This window comes from Natrix helvetica, assembly GCF_964273705.1.
Source record: "Natrix helvetica genome assembly, chromosome: 1".
NCBI classification, from domain to species: domain Eukaryota; kingdom Metazoa; phylum Chordata; class Lepidosauria; order Squamata; family Natricidae; genus Natrix; species Natrix helvetica.
This window is the reverse complement of record NC_138548.1, coordinates 122,817,476-122,836,087: the sequence shown is the minus strand read 5'-3', so window position 1 is coordinate 122,836,087 and position 18,612 is coordinate 122,817,476. Positions and strand designations below refer to the sequence as shown.

Genomic DNA, 18,612 nt, shown 5'->3' with positions numbered 1-18,612 from the left:
GCATGGTAGGCTGCTTGACTGACCATGTGGAGTCCTCAGTGCAGCTTCAAGTGCATGGGGTCATAAGCATGGAGAGGATTTGAGAGAGGTAAGAATTTGCATCCGAATTATCTTTAAGCTTTCAGAAATCCATATTTCTGTCACTGCCAGGTCTGAAAAAGGAGTGTATGGAAGGAAGCTCATGTCTCATGAGGTTGCTTGCCAATGTCTCCTACAGGTAGGGACTTAGGTAAGAAGCTGCAAATTGCTTCTTTCTGCGGTGATGAAGACTGGACATTTTTTTTGAAGTAGAAGAATGGATTCAGACCCTTTTTATCTGAAAGATCTAGATTCCTCAGCTAGTAATCATCTAAATGAAAGCTACGCAAATCTGGGATTTCTGCCTATTGTTAATTTAGAGGCAATTACTTTGAGAAGTAAAAAAAGGGCTGTCAGTATTTGTTTTCGCTTTCCTGTGCAAATATTTTGTCTTTTTTGTTGTTCTTATGCATCATGTAGAGACAGTTAGAACTTTTGGACATTTGGAGGCAAAGGAATTAATGAAATGAAGTTATGAGTGAAAATGAGTGAACATTTTTGAACAATTATTTCACCATGATCTCAGATTTGAACCTCCCGATTTGCTATCAAAAACGATAGTAGCAGCCTTATAATCTGCCACAGACCAAGGCTTACTTTACCATGCTCCCATATATCAGTTTGTGGTGCTGCGATAACATTCTATATCATCTTATGGCCAGATGTTACCAATAATTGTGTGAATCCATGCTGCGTGTGCTTTGTGGACTTTAGCAGAGAGGCAGACAACAGGCAAAGACATTGGTGGCAGTTTCTCATTCCATATGGTTACCTGTGCCTATTCTGAATAAGGGAGAGGTTTTGAGGGGGAATGGAAGAATAGTACAATTACTTCAATCACAGCTCGGTGATAAAATCCTTGCTTTGTATATGGGAGGGTTTTTTGTTCAAACTTGGGTATCTCTGATAAAAATGTTCCAGCTGTAAACAGTATGAAAATACTCTGTCTGAAAGTCTCAACCCAAACAGAGGAAAGAATATTGGGTAGATAAACAAGCAGACTACCTCTGATTTACCATAGTTTTTCAGTTCTTCATGGAAGACTATGTAGGCAGGAAGGAGCAAACATTCAGTAATTTTTTTTTTTTTTCTGATGGGATGATATTTTGCCTCAGTCTGTATATATTGGAGAAATTCCCTAATCCTAAGGATACTTCCAGACTAAAGTCTTCTGGCTCAGTGCCAATGAAAAAAAATTGTGAAGCCATTCTTCCCCTCTCATTAATTCTTTTTAAAAAAATGTGAATGCTAAGGAAAAGATAAAAAGTATTGGCCACCAATACATTTTTTTTAAAGCAAGGAGGCACAATGGCATTATTCAAAGCCTTAGCTATAAGCACCTCTGGAGGATTCTTTGAAATAAAATTGGAGTATTGTAACATTCCATAGAAAATGTTACTTATGATTATGTGTGAGGGAGGAAAAGGCATATGGGATTACTGTATGAGATGAGAATTATGTTGGAAGTCATGTTAGGAAATTGGAAGTTATTTAATCCATTTTAAGATAACATAAGCAGAAGGGTCATGAGGAAAGGAAGCTATTAATGTGATTATCAGCTACAGGGACATGAGTGATGAGGAAACTGATGAAAGTCTGTAACTAACCGGAAAAGGAAGCAGTGGTTACAAAGTCACTTCTACTAAGACCTTGTGTTAACATAGTAATAACAAAAACAGCCATAGTTGCTGGAAGATTCCAGTTAAGTGTGCTGGAATAGTTACCACAGCTGTGGTGGTGCAGTGGTTAGAATTCAATATTAGAGGCTGACTCTGCTCACGGCCAGGAGTCCGACCTTGACCAACTCAAGGTTGATCGGCCTTCCATCCTTCCAATGTCGGTAAAATAAAGACCCAGATTATTGGGGGGACTCTGTAAACAGCTCAGATAGTGCTGCAAAGCACTATGGAGCAGTATATACGTCTAAGTTCTATTGCTATTGCTATTATTATTGTGAATAGGATAACATCATACTGAATCACAGCAGGGATGGGCAAATTACTGGCTTACTGTATCTACTCAGGCTTTTACTAAGTTCTAAAATCCACTAGTTGGCTCCCAAGGCAAAAATTACATGCTTGGATCAATTCTGTGTCTCAGCATTTATTGGGAGCACCACAATTGAACAAAGCTCAGAATCTTTCTTCACACACACATGCACACAAACACACACACAAACACACACACACACACAAATGCCCTTGTACTTTGGATTTTCTACACGCTCAATATATTAGAGTAAGTTTCTATGTGTGCTATTTTGTTGTTGGTTTTTTATTTTTTAAAGGGGAATCTTAAACATTTGATATTCTATCTGAATGATTTCTGCTATGGATCAATTGAGACATTCTTCAGTCTTTCCTAGTAAAGTCTGATTAGAATCTGAAAGTTAACAAAAGAATGTTTCATCATGTCCACAAATAGATTATAGATGGTAACTCTGCCCGCAGCTGCTGAATACCAGGATGAAGAAAACTCCCAAGGCAATGCATTGTAGGTAAGGTAGTCATCTAAAATATGAATATATGTGAGTTAAATTTCCCGTAGAGGGCTTGAACCCCATAGAATAATATTCAGGGTTCAGATGCTACTTGCATCTGAAGAGTCCCAGTAAAAATGAAACTAGTAATGTGGTACCTCCTGGTGGTCCATGTAACTCTTCTGTAAAAAAAAAAATCTTAATGTTGTAGATATTTTCTGGAGCATTTGGAACACGTAAGTCATTAGAGTTTGGAAAAGGTGATATATTGCAACACCTCTTCCAACAATAAGAAGGATGTACATGAGAGGGAGCCTTCACTTACGAATTTAACTCAGACTATAACAATATGCTCCACGGGCTTTATCATCACTGAATATGGAACGAAACATCTTTAAATGATCATTAGGTTGCCTGTTTTAAAATAATACTGTCCCTCACCCTGCAAGCCAACGCTATATTCCATCACAGTTTCAAGGTCATCCCTTATTTTGGAGGTGAGGTCAATCCACATCTGCAATGTGGTTGCAGATAAATTTTGGGAATGTCAGGAGGTGAGGCTATATCCTCTCTACTCTGGCTACTTAGTCAAATTCCATCACAACTCTTTCTTTCCTAGTGTTCCCCCTCTCCATTCCCACTTTAGTTTCTGAGTTCCTTTAACATCCATTGTCTTCTCTCTCCAGTGCACTTGAAACCAAGTTCCCTCCAGGCTTTTAAAGGGGAAGTGGAAACTATGCTAATGCTATGCCATGCTATGTTATACCATGTTATGCTATGCTATGCTGTGCTGTGCTAGGAAGAGGGGGAGGGGCTCTTCTGTTTTAACAATGTAGTGGTTGAAGGTATATCTTTATTTTAAAGTGCAGCAACGTCATTTTAATTTTTTGCTGTGACCAGAAAATAAGGAGAGATGTCGAAGTGGGTTTTTGTATCATATCTGCAGCCTTCCCTGTATTTTTCAATATCAATCCTCCCATGAAGTAAGAGAGGTGGGCTAGTCGGTTTTACTTCTCCTGCTTTACAAAATCTATTTAATTAGGTGAACATTGCAAGCAATCTGCTTCCTCCCTCTCTGGGGTGATTTCTACATTTATTAATATTATTCTTATTATTCCATATTACTTAAACTTGAGAGATGCCCAAATAGGATGTGAGAAGAGAGGCAGGTGATGAACCTACAGAAGCCTAGGCAGAGTCTTGAAGTGAGTTCTCCTCCATTCCTGCTGCAGTGCGTTGATTGGTGGACATTTTCCCCATTCACCAGTGATGTATAGCAAGGGGATGGCAGCAAGGTCAGTGGGAAAAACAAACCCTAATCACCTTCCAGTTATGAATGGAGCAGTCACCAATCTGGACAGCACTCTCTGCAGTGACCCAGAACAGATAAAATTTAGGAATGATAGAGATTGGCAGCTGGGACAGCTATGGTTATTTCTAGAGTGTTTTGCAGCCACTCCAACATGGGTGCACAGGAAAGCTGGAGAGATCACAGCAGGCAGGGAAATTCTGAAATATAAGGAAGCAGATCTGCTGATTTTTCCTATTTATTTGCTTATCTATTGGCGAACAAAACAAGAAATAACATCATCTTTGAAACAAGTTCATTTCTTGGTGACTTACTGTATATGGAAATATTCATGCAGTTTTCTTGGCATGATGCTGATTAGCAGAGGTGGGTTGCTGCTGGTTTGGCCCAGATCGGGTAGCGGTGGTGGGAAAAGTGTTGCGTGCGCATGTGAGCGCGAGTGCAAGCTTCCGTGCGAAGGCGCCCAAACCAGTAGTAAAAAAAATTGGCAACCCATCTCTGGGGATTAGCCCCTTCCTCTTCCTTCCCCCCCCAACCACCAGTCTCACCTACAAAACAAATCTTGCAAAAATTCTTCAAATCTCCATGTTGTCTACTCTGAAGAAAGCTTTAGGTGAGGTTGACCTATTGGAGAACTGGAAACAATTTAACAGCATGTTTTTAAAGTTTCCCATTTGATGATAAGCCTTAATATTTTAATCTTTTTGAACTGACTAAATAATCAAGATAGAAAGATAATGCAACAGCTCAGTGACCTATAGGGCACAATGTGAATTCAAAACAAATGGAAGCATTGATCTGGAAAAGACATCACGTAAGGGGAAAGATTATGATATTTCTGCTAAAGACAGTATTCTTCAAAACGCCTTGCAAATCCATCTGCAGGAGTTTAACTTAACTTATAGTTAAAGTTAAAATAAAAATATTGGCCCAGTAATTAGAGAGGCTTGGCTGTAGGTTTGCAGCCTTTCTGATCTGTAAAGTGGGCTGAAAAAGCCACGCAGCTACAGAAGTATAACATAAAGCAAAGTGGATTGTAAAAGGGGTGATACAGTCAGCACAGTGGTGCTATTCAGCCGGTTGTATCTTGTTCCTGCGAACTGGTAGCGGTGGTGGTGGGAGGTTCCGCCCATCCACCCGGATGTCATCACCTCCCGTTTTTTATGCTCTGCGCATGAGTGAAATGTAAGGTGCATGCGCAAAGGTGGAGGAGCACATGCACACGCTCACGTTTGTAAATCGGTAGCAAAGGTAAGTTGATTTCATCCCTGAGTCAGTAGCTGTAGAACTGATGCAATATGTGGAAACTGCATTCATGTCAGAGGAAAGATGGGTCTGTCTCCCTTACCTGGTGTAAACTTCCTTCCTAAGTATTAGTCCAGATGACTATGGATGGGAAAAGGGGTTCATGGCAGGAAATACCTGGAATCCCGTCAGTGGTGGGTTGCAGGCAGTACGCCCCAGTACGGGTGTACTGGAGCCTGCCCGGAGCACTGGATACCGTTCCGGTACAGTGCTCTGGAGAGACTACCCGCCTTCTCAAGCTCCTTACCGGTCTTTTAAGTCTTTGGCGCTGCGCACGACGCGTACAGCACCTGCACGACGCTCCGCTGAGCAGCTGGAGTGTCGCGGAGGCTCGCAGAGACGCTAACACCCATGCACTCATGCTGCACGCGTCCATGTGGATGCCGCCAGGTCCATTCCAAACGTACTGGTTGGAACGGGATCCGGAACCCACCACTGAGTCCCGTCATCCACTTCCCGCCAAGCACTGTTTGATTGCCACAGTCGATTTCCTCTTCGCTTTGAGGTTGTTAAAATAAAATTTCATTATCAACAACAAGGCGCTTCAGCCTTGCCAGCACCCCCTACCAATTCCCCCTCCCCCTTGCAAAAGAGGAATTTGATTCTGCTCAAATACAGTGTTGCTGGCAAGAACCAGATTGTTAAATCTTGCTCCCTTCCCTGGAGTCTATTAAGATGATGAACAATTTTGTTCTTCTTAGGCAGATTATTTCCTACTGCCGGAAATGCATTTGACCCAATTCTAGCTGAAGATATTTGTGGCTAAGATTCCGAGTCACAGCATACTTATTAGAGAATACAGTTACTTTCTTGACTTACAATCGTATTTGAGCCCGTAATTAGGATCATGAGTCATGACGGCCATGAAGCAGGTCATCACATGGTTGTACCCGATTTTGTGACATTTTTTTGGTCGTAAAGCAAATGCAATGGTTATAAAGTGAAAAATATGGTTTTTAAACAAACCTATTCTTCACTATGGGATGGTGATTTGGGTTTTTTTTTTTTTTTGCCAGAAACCAGAACTAAATGCTGATTTCTAACAAAAATGTCATAAATTGTGGTCATGTGACCATGGGATGCTGAAAATGGCCATCAATGCAGCCAGTAGCTGAGCACCAAAATGTACCCATATGACCATGGGGGAGGGCAGCCATCAGAACTTGAATCCAGGTCACAAGCACTTTTTTGGAGGGGCGGTTGTATATCAGAGGTGGTTATTCAGCAGGTTGTGACCAGTTCTGGAGAACTGGTAGTAGAAATTTTGAGTAGTTCGGAGAACTGGTAAATACCATCTCTGACTGGCCCCGCCCCATATATTCTCTGCCTCCCAAGTCCCAGTTGATCAGAAGGAAATGGAGATTTTGCAGTAACCTTCCCCTGGTGTGGGGAGAGAATGGAGATTTTACACTATCCTTCCCCTGCCACGCCCACCAAACCATATTCACAGAACCAGTAGAATTTTTTTGGGAATCCTACCACTGCTCTATATTAATCTTAAAAAGTCACCAAATGACCAGTTGCAAACCAAGGGCTACCCGTAAGACTCATTGATCATAGGGTGAATCACTTCTGAGTCAAGAGGCAACATTATAATACAATACAATAGTAGAGTTGGAAGGGACCTTGGAGGTCTTCTAGTCCAACCCCCTGCCTAGGCAGGAAACCCTATACCGTTTCAGACAGATGGCTATCCAACATCTTCTTAAAGACTTCCAGTGTTGGGGCATTCACAACTTCTGGAGACAAGCTGTTCCACTGATTAATTGTTCTAACTGTCAGGAAGTTTCTCCTCAGTTCTAAGTTGCTTCTCTCCTTGATTAGTTTCCACCTATTGCTTCTTGTTCTACCCTCAGGTGCCTTGGAGAATAGTTTGACTCCCTCTTCTTTGTGGCAACCCCTGAGATATTGGAACACTGCTATCATGTCTCCCCTAGTCCTTCTTTCTCTTAAGCTAAACATACCCAGTTCCTGCAACCGTTCTTCATATGTTTTAGTCTCCAGTCCCCTAATCATCTTTGTTGCTCTTCTCTGCACTCTTTCTAGAGTCCCCACATCTTTTTTTACATCGTGGTGACCAGAACTGAATGCAGTATTCCAAGTGTGGCCTTACCAAGGCATTATAAAGTAGTATTAACACTTCACGTGATCTTGATTCTATCCCTCTATTTATGCAGCCTAGAACTGTGTTGGCTTTTTTGGCAGCTGCTGCACACTGGTGGCTCATTTTTAAATGGTTGTCCACTAGGACTCCAAGATCCCTTTCACAGTTACTACTACTGAGCAAGGTATTGTCTATACCCGTGATGGCGAACCTATGGCACGCGTGCCACAAGTGGCACGCGGAGCCATTTGTCAGGGCACGCGAGGCGCTGCCCTGTCAACTAGCCAGCGCGCATGCGCGCGCTGGCCAGCTGACTTCACCTTTTTAAAAGCTATTTTTCGCCTTCCCCAGGCTCCAGAGGCTTTATTAGGAGCCTGGGGAGGGCGAAAAGAGCCTCCCCCGCCCCCCGGAGGCTTCAGGGACCGTCCGAGGCTTCCCTGATGCCTTCGGAGCACTTAAAACGACGCTCCGAGCAATCCGGAAGTCACTTCCGGTTTCGTCAGAGGGTGGTTTTAAGCGCTCCGAAGGCTTCAGGGACCGTCCGAGGCTTCCCTGATGCCTTCGGAGCGCTTAAAACCACCCTCCGAGCAACCCGGAAGTCACTTCCGGTTTGCTCGGAGGGTGGTTTTAAGCACTCCGAAGGCTTCAGGGAAGTCTCTGGACAGTCCCTGAAGCCTCTGGAGGACCTCCAGGGGGTCGGGGGAGGCTCTTTTCGCCCTCCCCAGGCTCCTATAAAGCCCCTGGAGCATGGGGAGGGCAAAAAAAAACATGTAAAAATGGGGGTGTCGCACGTTGCATTCTGGGTGCGGCACGCCTGCACTCGACCCCCCTGCACTCCCCCCACTTGTGGCACGCGAGCCAAAAAAGGTTCGCCATCACTGGTCTATACTGTACCTGTGCATTCCGTTTTTGTTGCCTAAATGTAGAACCTTACTCTTTTCACCATTGAATTTCATTTTATTAGATAGTGCCCAATGTTCAAGTTTGTCAAGATCCTTCTGTATCTTTAGCCTATCTTCTGGAGTGTTGGCTATTCCTGCCAGCTTGGTGTCCTCTGCAAATTTGATGAGTTCCCCATTTATTCCCTCATCCAAATCATTGATGAAGATGTTGAAGAGTACTGGGCCTAAAACAGAGCCTTGGGGTACTCCACTGCATACTTCCCTCCATGTAGATGCAGTTCCATTGAGGACTACACATTGAGTGCGGTTGGTCAGCCAATTACGTATCCATCTGGTGGTGATGCTGTCTAACCCACATTCTTCTACTTTATCTAGTAGTAGGTTATGGTCTACCTTATCAAAAGCCTTACTGAAGTCCAAATAAACTATATCAACGGCATTCCTCTGGTCCACTAATTTTGTCACATTATCAAAGAATGCAATAAGATTAGTCTGGCATGATCTGTTTTTGACAAATCCATGTTGGCATTATCCCGCATCTCCCATTGAAAGCAACAGGGCTTCAATTATTAATAGTTTCTTCCATTGGTTTCAGTGTGATTTAGGAGACATTCCTACCTATGTGTGTCACATTCCCTTGAATGCATTAGCATTTGCTCAGGATGCAAACAAGGAGGCTGCTCTTCAAAACTAATTTCAGCTGGATAAAATTGTCCTTCTATGTGTGGAATTTTTAAGTGCATTTTTCAAATGCTTGAATTGCAATAATTGGTCATGGATAAAGGGAGACTTTTCTCTCTCTCACGCACACACAAACCCATAAAAATCCACAGAAAAGTCCTGGTTAAAATGAGTTTTTGGGAGGTTTTTTTGGTCAGCGTTGTATAGTCAACCAGAGACTTCAAAAGTTGAAACCACTCAAGTGACAAGCAGCACAATCATCTTGCTTCATTACTGTGACAGAGTTTTGGATTAGCAACAGATCTCTCTTTTTCCAGTCTGGTGCCCTCTGTATAATGATGGGTTATAACGCCAGCTCCCCAGTTATAACTCATGCCATCTTCAACAACATGAAGAGGATTGCTGCTTGCAATGTGACATTCTCTCTGCTCTTATGTCTAGAAAGTGATGTGTGCTGGAGCTTTGTTTTGCTATGCTGCTTATTCTGTCTTGGCATTTTCATTCAGTTGGCCTACTTTCCCGCTCCTGATCCCCTTGGAGACTTCTCGCTGCTCCTTAGCTTTGCCTAGGCTTTTATATTGGAATTCAGTTACCCATATCATTCTGCTTTTCCGAACCAAAAGGCTTAAATGCATCCATTATATTTTGGAAGAAGAGCAAAACAGCAGCCCAAATCCAACGACTGCTATGTTAGTCAACTGATCTGGAGAATGAATATAAACGCACCCAAAATCACCTCCACTAGTTCAGATAATTCACTGATTTTATTCTATGGTGTTCTTTATTTATGGGAGGGATGGGTGGGTGAATCTTCTATCTTTCCACCCTGGTGAGTATTAAAAGCAATTCACAAAAGCTAACACACAAAAATATAACAGGCTAAAAATACCATCCAAAACTGACACGAAAATAGGCACTAAAATAATTCCGCTATTAAAAGCCTAGTGAAAGAGAAGCGTCTTTACAGATTTTCTGAGTGCAAAGAGAGAGAGAGAGGAGGCCAAATGCAGGCCCTGAGGGAATGCATTCCATATCTGGGGAATAGCAACACAGGAAAGGCTCTTTACCACTTGCTGGAAGAAGAAAAAACACCCAGCCTTTGACAGCAGAGGCATCTTCAGAAGGTCCTCTTTTGCAGCTCTAAAGAACTTTTGTAATAGGAAAGCTGCCCCTTCTCAACCTTAGCAATTTTAAGGTATGGGCATTTGCTGACTGGGGAATTCTGGATGTTGAAGCCCACACATTAAAGTTGCCATGATTGAGAAACACTGCCTTGGAGAATCAGACCATCTTTAAAGGTCAGTGGTATTCAGCAGGTTCTGACCAGTTCTGGAGAACCGGTAGCAGAAATTTTGAGTAGTTCGGAGAACTGGTAAATACTACTTCTGATTGGCCCCGCCCCCATCTATGCTCTGCCTGCTGAGTCCCAGCTGATTGGGAGGGAATGGGGATTTTGCAGTAGCCTTCCCCTGCCACGCCCACCCAGCCACACCCGTAGAACTGGTAGTAAAAAAATTTGAATCCCACCACTGCCTTAGATAGATGTTGGTAAACAATTACTGTAGCTACCAGTGCTGATTATCTCACTATAGGTGTCATATAATCCCTATACTTAGTGGTTAGCAATCCAGCTATTGTGTTTTGTACCAGGTCCAGTTTCAAGGCAACCTTCAAGAGTAGCCTCAGGGAAAGTGCATTATAGTGAGAAATTGAGAAGATGTGGATAAACAGTCACCAAATACAGCTTAGGAAAGGTAGCACTTGTATTAACAAAAAAGAGTTAGAAGGGATGTTGAAGGTCTTCTAATCCAACCCCCTGCTCAAGCAGGAGACCTTATCATATTTAGACAAATCTCTTCTTTAAAAACTTCTGGTGTTTAAAAGCACAATGAAAATGGAAAAATAAAAAAAAAACTTAATATGTAAGAAAAAAACTTCTGGTGTCAGAGCACCCAAAACTTCTGAAGGCAAACTGTTCCACTAGTTCAGTGGGTCTCAACCTTCCTAATGCCACGACCCTTTAACGTAGTTCATCAAGTTGTGGTGACCCCCCAACCATAAAATTATTTTATGTTTTCCGTATTTTTTTTTAATGCAGGTTTTCCGATGGTCTTAGGCGACCCCTGTGAATGGACAAAGGGGTCCCGACCCACAGGTTGAGAAGATTGTTCTTACTGTCAGGAAGTTTCTCCTTAGTTCTAGGATGCTTCTCTCTTTGTTCAGTTTCCACCTATTGCTTCTTGTCTTGCTTCTGGTGCTTTGGAAAATAGGTTGAACTTCCTATTTTGTAGTTTCTTTTTTATTTTATTTTGTAGTTGGCATAATAATTGCAATTGTACACCAGGTGCTCCTTGCCCCAAGTGCTCCTTGTAAATCCAACAATAGTTGAGTATCATACAACATTGCTGCGCAAACAGGAAAAGTCATCCTGGTTTGCCCCATACCAGAAGTAATGAAAGCAGAGAAGTACACACTTATGTCTAACTGAAAACCTTGAAAAGGGGATGCGCTGTGTTGGAAACATGTCTCCGTCTGCGTGCCAGGAAATACATTTTGCAGAATTTTGAATTGCATGGAGAAAACAATACTATCTTATTATTCAGTAAAGCACTGGAGAATTGGCTCCTGTTCAAAGAAATGTATAGCCTAACTTGTAACTATAAAAGAGGACAGCACTTTTCTTCACCTGGAGGGGAACTCTGAATTTTTTTTTCTTATTATATGCTGTTTCTGAGGAATGGGTAACGCTGATCTGGGGGTCCCTCTGCACTCTTAGAAATATTAGAGTGTTTATAGAAGCCAGGTACATCAAGTCTCCCAAGGCTAAATACACCTATTTTGTAATTTAAATGGCTTTGTTTTGCTTGTAAATAACATTTTTAAAAACTGCACTGCTGAAAAATTGTCATTTTGCTGCTGACTTTCAGCAGCACAGTTCTGGGGCCCGCAAAAATAAGATTGGGATTGGATTTGTAGCCCAAAGTTGTTACCAACCCATATTGAAAAACATAATTACGGATTCTAAGCAGACCCTTGTATGAACTCATGTAGAATTGGGATAGTATCTGCCACCACAACCCATCATTCATAGAGTAAGCCAGGCTGAGAAGTCTCTTGATTCAGAAGGAGCTAATCTTGATAAGAGCTAGGGGTGACTAGAAAACAATCAGTTTCAATTTCATTGTGAGATGAACATACTGGTGACCAAACAAAATCATGAATCTGCATGAAATCCTAATATATGTCTGTTGTTTTTGAGAACAAGGATCTTTTTATTTCAAAGCAGTTGCTCTCTTTTTTTAAAATCAACTAACCACACAAGAACAACCACAAATAGCCTGGGACTTAGTGTGACATGTTCATTCCCTATCAGGGACGTGCGGTCAGGGGAGGCAGGGGAGGCAGAGCCTCACCGCTCTCATCATGAAAATTAAAAAAGGGGGGGTAGGGAAAAGGCGCTGAGGAGCCTTCTGTACACGTGGTCCGGGAATGGGACCACGTGTGCAGGAGGCTCCTCTAGCCTCAGCCTCATCCTCCTGCACACGTGGTCCTATTCCCCGCCTTCCTGAGTCAACATGAAGTGGACCGGGGAGCGTGAGCCGCAGTCCCGCGGAGCGCGAGCCGCAGTCCCGTGGAGCACGCTCCATGGTCCCCTTCATGTTGACTCAGGAGTCAGGAAGGCGGGGAATGGGACCACGTGTGCAGGAGGCTGAGGCAGCTTCAGCCTCCTGCACACGTGGTCCCATTCCCCGCCTTCCTGAGTCAACATGAAGGGGACTGCGGCTCGCGCTGATGACATCACCAGCCTCACCAGCCATAAACCTCACCGCACGTCACTGTTCCCTATCAACCAGGTTTTTTTTTCTCCAGCCGTCTCAGAACAGACTATTTCCGATTACTGTCTATTGCTAATTAGGCCTGGTGAGTTTCTAGTCAATTTCCCTCTGCTCACTTCACCTGGTTAATAGATTCACAAACAATCAAACTCCCCTGGATCAATCCCAGGCACGTCTGTGTTGGGATGCTGTGAGATGGGAAGGTGGGTCATCTGGAAAAGCTCTTTAGTTCAGCTCCAAGCCTCAGAGAATATTTGTGTCTGACATCTGGGGCTTGACACTGACTGGACTGCACAACATTGGAAGAAGCCAGATCATTTGGTTTTTCCGGGGACAGGGTGGGTGGGCAGTTGTTCAGCTTCCATTTTTTATAGAATCAGTGTGATGACTGTTATGGTGGGGTAAACCAAACACCAGGTATTAATATGAGCTAAATATTAAAAACAAACAAAAACAAGAGGACTGAGGAATAATGTAAGGATGTCAAACTCACGGCCCGCAGGACACATACGGCCTGTGGGGTACTTAAATCTGGCCTGCAGGGCCTCCATGGAAACAGTGGGGGACCAGCCCGTTGTGCCTCTGCCAGCAAAAATGGAGCTTGGGAGGGCCGCGCGTTGTCTCCCGAGCTCCACTTTCACTGGCAGAGGGTTGCAGAAGGCTGTCACAGCTGAAAATGGAGCTTGGGAGAAGAGTGCTCAGGCTACCACAATGACATTGAGCTGGCCACGCCCCCTCCCCCCGAGTCAAACACAACCCTGAATGCCCTCAACAAAATCGAGTTTGACAACCCTAATGTAAAGAGTGAGGCATCTGATGACCCAGATGCCCAGCCCTCTCTATCTCGTGGCTCTATATCCAGAGAAACCAGTTTCCTCCCAAGAAAAACAAATCTATATCTTTGTCCCCTTGCCAAAGCTTTAAATCAAGATAACCTAATGTGAGAGTTTAGAACATGTATGCCAGTTTGGAGATGAATTTTAAGTCCCATTGTCCCTGATAAATCTGCTAATTGAATGACAGGAGTCATAGTTGATTTCTTCTGTAGGACCCCAGGTTGTTGAGAAAAAGCCAAAAAGGATACCATGCTTGTGCCTTAAATGCTCAGTAATATCTCTTGTTATTAATTTGTAATAGTAGTAACAACAATAGCATGCCAGTAAATCATTCAGATTCTCAGCAGTTTACAACAAAATAAATGCCAAATGACATTCTCTAGTAGAGGAACCGAAAATAAGCCTCTTGTATAGAACCTGAAGGAATGGGTAGATGTCACTGGGGAAATGTGATCTCTCAAATAACGCAGCCCAGAAGGGCTTTATAGGTAACCATCAGAATCTTAAAATCAGAAGCAAATTATGCAGATTATGGAGCAGGTGTGTAACATACACACATCTAGATGCCGGCATAACTGCCCGCGCTGCAGCATTTTGCACCAATGGAAGCTTCCGGATATTCTTCAAGGGCAGCTCCCATTAGGTCAATGCAGTCTGGATTGATGTGCTCTAGGCTTTTCCCCGTATTCTTCTAGCCACTGCATGAAGATATTTCACCGATTGAGCTAAACGTCAGGCCTCAATCCTCGCTCACTAGAAAAGAAAAGCAGTTTATGCTCATCTTTAGCTGTTCCAGTTGAAAAGTAGTGTTTTCCCTCTTCTGACAAAGGAAGACTTGGCTCTGCTGGTTGTCCTGGGGACCAAAAGGGTGAGTTCCACACTGGAGGTGGCTGCTGGATTGATGACTCCACCTCTCTTCCCCCTTGTTCTCTGCTTTCCGCCCATCCATCTTTTTGCTTATCATAGTGATGTATTCTCGTGGTGTGCCTTTTTTCATTGCTTATTTTATGGTTCTATTATTTTATCTCTGTTTTGTTTGCACTCCTTTCTTTTCCTTCCTTTTTATTATCACGAGCCACCTAGAGTAGCCCCACAGTGAGACTGGCAACAAATACATTTAACAAATAAATAAAGGTAAGTCTTGACACAATCTCAGATGCTTCGTTGACAATGCTAGTGATAACGTGTTCAGGAGCTGAGATTTTGCAAGAACAGTAAAGCCATCCTTAAAGAAATAAACAAAAGGAAAACAAGACATTGTATGCTGATGAGTTTGTCAATGGAATAACTGACCAGAGCAATCATTAGTCCTGCAACATCTTGGCTGGTAAACAAGGGGATGCTGTTCCCAGCCAACTTCACTCTCTTGAGCATTTACTCTAATCAATTAGGAAACTCTCTAAAATTCTTCCCCTCCCTGATTAAAATCCATTACTGTAGGGAACTCCTCCCCACTCCATCACCTTTGGTTCTAAAGGGGAAAGGAAGAACCAATTTACATTTAAATGTAAAACACACAAACAACACTAGTACACCCAAGTCATCTTGATGTGAATTGCCATTATGGTATCTCAACCTTGGTTCCTCGCCCCATCTTTTTTTTTAAAGCACTCTGCATTTCTTTGCCATTGCAATTTACCATCCAGCCCTTCCTCATCCCACCCAATAATCCTTCCCACTACACCTCTCAACTGCCAGTTAGCCAGTTTTGGGCTATTTATAAACTCAGATGTAATGCTGTTCAAGAATGGTGCTGCTTCAGAATTTGTGACAGAGCACTATTCCAGAATAGTGTTAAAACCAAAGTCCCCAAAGGAATCTAACAAGCTCTTTGGGAACCACATTGCATAAAACCAGAGCAAAGCTCACTTCCTTACAACCCCAATCCCACATCAAGGGCAGCAGTTGGTTAACACTTCTGCTGCCTGCTGGTGATACTTGCTGGGAGGATTTCTCTGCAGGGACACAACCATTTCCTGACTAGTTACTGAATAGGCTTCAGTGATGGGACAAGGCAAAGTAGACTGGCAGAGTTTCCTGTCACTTCAAGGGTTGGAGGCAGGGGTGAAATCCAGCAGGTTCTGACAGGTTCTGGAGAACCGGTAGCGGAAATTTTAAGTAGTCCGAAGAACCAGTAGCAGAAATTTTGAGTAGTTTGGAGAACCGACAAACGCCACCTCTGGCTGGCCCCAGAGTGGGGTGGGAATGGAGATTTTGCAGTATCCTTCCCCTGCCACTCCCACCAAGCCATACCACGCCCACCAAGCCATGTCCACAGAACCAGTAGTAAAAAATATTGAATTTCACCACTGGAACTTGGAGGGAAGTACTTTCACACAGCTATGAAAAAAGCCCTATATAAATCATTAGCTAGAAAATGGCGTAGTGTAGACAAAGCTCAAACTATTTTCATGTTTTTCATCTTTCCTTTTTTTTTTCTTGGCATTTAACTACCTTGCCCATGAAGACAACAATTAGCACATCAGCAACTAAATGATAAGCATTAGTTGAAATAAGAAAAGTTATGGCCTATATGGTATGTTCTCCCATGATGACCAAGGAGAGAAGTAAACGCAGGAACATTTAGCTGAAAGGGTAGCTTGATTTCAAGATAATTGTGGTTAATGGTGTTTAGCATTTTACCAAGTTCTCGGTGGATCTGGAGGTAGGAAGGAAAAAAAAAAGGCTGTAATTGAATTTGTTCCATTAGTGGCCTTCCAACCTTGAATGTATGGTATCTGATACTTCATGGGGATTTTGTTCCCTCTTATGATGCTCAAAAAGTCTTCCAATGCAAACTGGATAGCATCAACTACATTTCCTCACAAGTTCTGCAAGATGTCTCATAGGGTTTTTTTTTTGTTTTTTGTTTTTAAATCTAGACAGGCAGAGTGAAATCCAGCGGTGAGAATGAAGCATTTGAATTAAGGAGTTTGGTATAAATATTTCATAGAAGAAATAATTGGCAATCGGAATACTCTGCCAGAGGAAGTGACGGAATCAGAATTAGGCATCTCACATTCCATTAAAAAAACATATCCTAAATGCTTATACATTATCAGCCCAACGCACGCTGTTGCCTGTGAGAAATCAGACTAATTATCAGAGGGCTGCTTCTATAATCTGCAATTTGGTTAATCATGTTACACTTTCCATTCCTAAATGCCTGTTCTTAGTCAGAAGTAAGTTTAATTAAAACCAGGGGAGCTTACTCTTCAGTACCTGAGTTCAAGGGATGATTTTATCAATGCTGACAATCTCCATGTGCTTCTTCTTGTGGAAATCAATGCTGAGTTTTTAATTGAGCCCAATGAACTGTGGTAATAAACTATGTTATTTCTGTACGCTAGAGGGCACTGTGCATCAAGAAGTAAGGTGAATGTGCAGAATGGCTTGATTAGATTAACAAAAGTGTAATTTTAACATCCTTTAATGGCCAATTCTAGGTGATTGTCTATCAGTCTAATGGTAGAATCAATTTACCTATATTACAACAAAACAAGATTTTGTATAGGCTTGCTTGGTGGCTGAATTACAAACCAGGATGAATCTAGTTTACTCTTGGATGTTAGTTTCCTGAAGTTAGACAAGAGTGGGCTTACAGCAGTCAGGTCATAGATGTCTAAAACATCTTAGCAGGTAAAAATTGAAAGCAAAAGGCATTTCATCATTATTAATGTTGTATGAAGGGTTGGGAGACATAATATGTTAATGAAACCAAGGGTATGTTCCATCAAATGATATTTCCAGATCAGTGTTCCTCCGGAAGTTGAAATTCACATGTCTTAATGTTGCCAAGATTGCAAAACACTGCACTAGATCAGGGGTGTCAAACTTAGGGCGTCACGTTGTCATGACGTATCACAACTTCCCCCCCCCTTCAGTAAGCCGGCGGGGGGGGGGGGTTGTACCTGGCACATGACGCATCTGGCCCGCAAGCTGCAAGTTTGACACCCCTGCACTAGATAAATGGGTTGGCCGCAATTAAAATAGGTCCAAATAAGCCATGATGGAAGCTAGTGAGCAGAGGATGCCATCAAGAGGCTATTAATTGAGAACAGCTAGAGTGGCCAATCAAAGCCAAGGAGAAGGGTGAGAAGCTACAGATCTTGTTTGTCTAAGGAGCCATTTCATGAAAGCTGCTCATAATAATTAGAGCAGGGTTTTCGCCATGTCGCATTGTCCTATAAGGCAGCAGGTGGAGATCTGTGGACTTCCAAATGCAGCTGAACTGAAGTGCCCAACAGATTAGCTTCAGGCAAGGGTGAGGGTATGTTCTGTAACAGTGACGTGCGGTGAGGTTTATGACTGGTGAGGCACTGACACAGTGCTGGGTTTCAAATATTTTTAGACTTGTGGACTTCAATTCCCAGAATTCCACAGCCAGGCATGCTCAGTTCCAATTTAAAGCGACAGCATTTGTTTTTCTCTTTTGCTCCTTTCTTTTTCTTTTTCTTCTCCTTCCCCTCCTTCCTCCCTCTCTCCCTTCCTCCCCCTCTCTCAAACACACACACACACACACACACACACACACACACACAGAAGTTGGATTGGACTATCTCTCCTACCCCTTCCCTCTCTCACTCACTCTCAAACAAACCCCCCCACACACAAAAGTTGGATTGGATATCTTTTCCAGTGGCTTGAAAGCAGCTCCTCTGCCACCCCACCCCCCCATTTCCCTGCTGCCTTTCCCAAACACCTCCACCATTGCAAATGCAGCCTGCTGTCTGGGTGGGAAATGCCTGGAACACAATAAAGCCCACCCACCACCTCCTGCTGGCAGGCTGGGGTGAGAGGAGAGGCAGAGAAGCCGGAGGGGAGCCGAGCCAAGCCTTCCAAAAGAAAGAGGCTGGGGGGAAGTGTGTGTACTACAGCATGGCTCTTTGCCTGGCTTCCTGCCTCCTCCTGTGGTCTCCTCAGTGCTCACTTGTGCTCTCCCTCCCCAAGTGTAGTTTGATTGCAGGTGGAGCCACGTTGCCTTTTCAAACTTGTAATCACTGAAGCTGGGCTAGATTTTTATATAGTTTTATCCAGCTGTGTGTGTGAGAGAGAGAAATGAATGGGGGCCTGGGGAGGAAG

General features: G+C 43.1%; 1 protein-coding gene and 1 long non-coding RNA gene across 2 annotated transcripts in view; both read left to right on the top strand.

The window, feature by feature from the left end:
* Positions 1 to 18,612, top strand: part of LOC309384881 — a 435,034-nt gene that overhangs the window by 388,680 nt on the left and 27,742 nt on the right. The gene's annotated exons all lie outside the window — the stretch shown is intronic.
* P2RX3 (purinergic receptor P2X 3) overlaps positions 1 to 18,612 on the top strand; it is a gene marked incomplete at its 5' end in the record, with an annotated part of 43,385 nt that overhangs the window by 339 nt on the left and 24,434 nt on the right. The window lies entirely within an intron of this gene.